The 5000-nt window shown below is 34.2% G+C and overlaps 1 long non-coding RNA gene across 1 annotated transcript in view; it reads left to right on the top strand.

The window, feature by feature from the left end:
* The window catches only part of LOC136838769 (uncharacterized), a 454612-nt gene that overhangs the window by 82839 nt on the left and 366773 nt on the right, over positions 1–5000 (top strand). Inside the window, exon 2 of the long non-coding RNA XR_010853108.1 lies at positions 971–1052. This is a non-coding gene — a long non-coding RNA (uncharacterized lncRNA). The remainder of the gene's footprint in view (positions 1–970; positions 1053–5000) is intronic.

Below are 5000 nucleotides of genomic sequence, written 5' to 3'. Positions count from 1 at the left end.
AAACCTTACAGTTGCAGTAAGAAGTAACTGTTAGGGAAGCTGGACAACAAGGGTGAAGAAGGAAGCGGGAATGGAGGTCAAAGGGCTAAAAATGGATGCAGCAAGGGGCTGAAGGAATGCTGTAATCACCCTTGAGAAATGCTTACAGTGCGCCACGGGAGATGCACTGACGTCACTAACACCACGCGGGCGAGTCAAGTTGAACACTGTGTGTTTCGAAAAAAAATAGAAGTTAAGTATACCTTAGTTTAACCAGACCACTGAGCTGATTAACAGCTCTCCTAGGGCTGGCCCGAAGGATTAGACTTATTTTACGTAGTTAAGAACCAATTGGTTACCTAGTAACGAGGCCTACAGCTTATTGTGGAATCCCAACCACATTATAGCGAGGAATGAATTTCTATCACCAGAAATAAATTCCTCTAATTCTTCATTGGCCGGCCGGAGATTCGAACGCCGGCCCAGCAGTATGCTATCCGAGAACTACACCGACCTGTCCAACAAGGAACTAGTGTGTGTGTTTCGAAATCGCCTATTTAGCAGCTTGAAACTTGACACATCTTTGAGATCATTCAGTTGTAATGCAGAACATTATTCGGATGTTATGCTTTACACAGGCAAGCCTCACATAAAAGCCCCTAACAAAAATTGACTGAGCCGTCGATCTGTGATGGCCTCAGTGAAACATGAAAGCCTTTTCAAAGCTCATGAGATATTTCTCCGTGCTTTTATGATCCCCTGCTGAAAGGGTCTTTTGTCGCTTACAAAGTATTAAAAGAGCTCTTTGCAAGAAAGGAGGTCTTTGTGTTGTTAACGTAAGTGACGGAAATGTGACAGCTAGCGTCAGGAGACGAAGTAATTTTGGAATTATGATAGAAAGGCAAATTTAAAAGAAAAATATTTTAGGCACATGTGTATAGTTTCGACAATTATTGTAGTTATATGTAATATATTGTCTTTATTTCTTCAGGATACATCGCTGGTCCTTAAACGAGAGCGAAAAGGGCGAAAAGAATCAGAGGGAAGACGAACGAAAACATCTGAGACGGACCGTGAGTATTATGAGAAAACTTTCGCTCAAGCCCGTCACCTTTTTTTGTTCACATTTTTGGGGATTAGTTATTGGTGTCAGCAGTAGTCAACGAATTCCATATGGTGGAGAAAAAGTTGATGTCTGAGTGGTAGAATTTCTTCGGCTGATGTGAACAAGATAAATTTTGTTTATTTGTTTATGTATTCATTGCAATGTCAGGGTATGGTGCCCTGCTAAATTAGTACACCATAAATGGCCGTCTCCCCATATTTTTCCATAAAACGTAAGAATTTATTTTGTATTTAAACTAAGCGTCAAAGATAATATTTAAACTTCCCGTAAATGTTACTTTAAGCGAGGAATGCGAGAAACTGGCCCTGATTAGAGGAACCAGTTTGAAGATATCTCAGGATTACCAGGCAAACAGCACTTAAACCTATCAAGATCGTGTTAGATTGCAATAATGTTCGTTCATTAGACCGTCGAACGTGCTAGAAAACGTTTTGCAGTGCTCTTGGTGAATGTTTACTTCAGTACTTATATTTCTGTTTGTTTGTGGCCAGTGGCATTAACATTTTTTTTAAATAGCCTTCAGATAATAAGTATAATAATAATGTTACTTCAAATACTTATATTTCTGTTTGTCTGTGGTCAATGGCGTTAATATTTTTTTTTAATATCCTTTAGATAATGAGTGTAATAATAATGTTACTTCAGATACTTATGTTTCTGTTTTTTTTTTGTGACAAGTGGCATTAATATTTTTTTTTAAATAGCCTTCAGATAATGAGTATAATAATAATGTTACTTCAAATACTTATATTTCTGTTTGTATGTGGCCATTGGCGTTAATATTTTTTTTCAATATCCTTTAGATAATGAGTATAATAATAATGTTACTTCAAATACTTATGTTTCTGTTTTTTTTTTTTGTGACAAGTGGCATTAATATTTTTTTTTTAAATAGCCTTCAGATAATGAGTATAATAATAATGTTACTTCAGATACTTATGTTTCAGTTTGTTTGTGACAAGTGGCCTTAATATTTTTTTTTAAACAGCCTTCAGGCAATGAGTATTATAATAATGATATCATGGCAAAAAGACTTTCTATCAAACTTGATTTGTTAATCATATATTTTATTTTGTCTGTTTTTCTCTGTTATTATCCTGATGATGCCGAGTTAGTTTGTACCATAGGACAAATGTTATCAGTACTAGATCCGTTTAAAAAAGTTGTCTGTAGAAAAAAAGAATAAGGTATTATTATTATTATGTTGAATAGGATGGCAGCACCAGCTGAATTGATATTCTAGTATGTCTTTTCAATTCATTGTATAATTCTTTTTTTATTCCATATTATTATTATTATTATTATTATTATTATTATTATTATTATTATTATTATTATTATTATTATTATTATTATTATTATTATTATTATGTTGAATAGAATGGCAGCATCGAATGAACTGATTTTCTCGTATGTCTTTTCAATTCAGCGAATAATTCTGTTTTTATTCCACATTATTATTATTATTATTATTATTATTATTATTATTATTATTATTATTATTATTATTATTTTATTATTATTATTATTATTATTATTATTATTATTATTATTATTATTATTATTATTATTATTTTGTTGAATAGGATGGTAGCACCAGCTGAATTGATTTTCTAGTATGTCTTTTCAATTCATCAAATAATTCTTTTTTTATTCCACATTATTATTATTATTATTATTATTATTATTATTATTATTATTATTATTATTATTATTATTATTATTATTATTATTATGTTGAATAGAATGCCAGCATCGAATGAACTGATTTTCTAGTATGTCTTTTCAATTCATCGAGTAATTCTTTTTTTTTATTCCACATTCGAAGAATTGAAAAGACACATTATAAAACCAAAACCACTTCATCCGATGCTGTCATCCTATTCAACAGAACGTTCCTAAAAAGAATATCTACTTCCTTCGTCTCCTTATTATTATTACAGAAAATATATCTAGTCGAAGAACACAGCTCGGAATTCAGGGCAGGTAATGTTGTTAATTACTCACGTGTTAACGAAAGTGCCCAGGGCCGCCCTAAATGTCAGCGTTAAATTATCGATGACCCCCGCCCGGCCAGATCTATAAAACCCGCAGAGCTCGCGTGCGCCCACACGTGCTCTGGTTCTGAACCGAGTCGTTCGGGGGATCTCATTTTAATTGTCTGGATGTCTTGGATGGAGGAAGGTGGAGCACCTTCGTCATTTGAGCTAAGTGTTGTGACGATGAATTGAAAATGGACACACACACACACACACACACACACACACATATATATATATATATATATATATATATATATATATATATATATATATATATATATATATATATATATATATATAATAAAATATGTGTATAAATACAAATATATTTATATGTATATAATTATATATATATATATATATATATATATATATATATATATATATATATATATATATATATATATATATACATTATATCTACCTAAGGATATTGTGGTTACCACACTTACATACGTATCTGGTAAAGGTCACCTGGATATATATTTATATTTATATCTATATATATTCGTTCTCTTTCCCTTTTTCCCTTTTTAATTATTGCTACAAACTGCAACTGGGATTATGGACCGGTATTAAAATATTAATGGGATCCATGCCCACGTGGCAGCGACTTTGCAACAACATGAAGCTGATGGAACCTTTCGCTGTTAATGAGTTATTTGAATGTCGCGCAGTAGTGGCATATGCTCCTATATTAACGTCTGTCTTGTATTTCTGATAATTATGATTTGGGATCCTTGTCTTACATCTTTTGGTTCTCAGTACTTCCGATTCACATCTTGCATTCTTCGTGTTACTTCAGTATTTTAAATCTACGTCATGTATTCTTGCTCACTATGATTAGGGTATTTAAATGTTTCATTAATGGTATATTTTCTTAAGAGGCATTAGAATGATCACATTGGCCTTTCAAATGGAGATTTCGGAAAGTGGGATTACGGAATTGCATGTCATCGGGAAAATTCTTAAGTAATATGGAAAATAAAAGCATAAAGTAAGAAAATAAAAGTAGAGGCGTCGCCAACCAAAGTCGTATGTTTTCCGTCGTTTTCTTAAGCACCACTGAGCAGGAATAGTCCAAAAGAAAGTGGTTTACTAATACATAAGTAAAAAATGCGCCGAAGTTTCTTCGGCGCAATCGAATTTTCTGTACAGCGTATAATGCGGTATGAAACCCTCGAAGTGCTGCAATATGAAACTGTCAGCCACGACCGGGGCAGCGCTCAGCTGCTCCCCAGTGGCAGTCAAGTGAAGATGCGTCAGCGGCTGGCACCTCTAGTGGTGCCAGACGCACGATCCACGGCTAATCTTAACCTTAAATAAAATAACAACTGTCGAGGGGAATGAAATATAGAATTTTGGCCCAAGGCCAAGCGCTGGGACCTATGAGGTCATTTAGCGCTGAAATGGAAATTGAGGGTAAAAAAGTTTGAAAGGTGCAAATTTCGCAGTTGCACTATGAATTACGTGTTAAGAGAGGGTGGAAAGTAAGATGGGAGAAAGAGAATATGAACGGAGGTACAGTAAGAGGAATGAAAGGAGTGCAGCTACGGGGCCGAAGGGACTCTGCAGAGAACCAAAAGTAATGCCTACAGTGCATTGCATGAGGTGCACTGACGGCACTACACGCCTGCGGAGGTGATGGTAAGATGTGGTGTGTCTTACCCTTAGATGTACCCATCCGCAGAGACAGCTCTACAATTTTTGATATCTCATCAGTTTAGCGTCGTTAGCATTTGCAAGTTTGACCATTAAATGATTGCTAAAAGTTGCTTGTAGCTTACCTTCGAAGAATATTAGGGAGTGGTTTTTCGTTCTTGAGTCTACGCAAATAAATAATGAATAACATT

The sequence above is a fragment of the Macrobrachium rosenbergii genome, chromosome 5 (assembly GCF_040412425.1).
Source record: "Macrobrachium rosenbergii isolate ZJJX-2024 chromosome 5, ASM4041242v1, whole genome shotgun sequence".
Taxonomy (NCBI): Eukaryota; Metazoa; Arthropoda; class Malacostraca; order Decapoda; family Palaemonidae; genus Macrobrachium; species Macrobrachium rosenbergii.
Note: the sequence above shows the minus strand (reverse complement) of the source record. Positions and strands in the feature narration are given on the sequence as shown.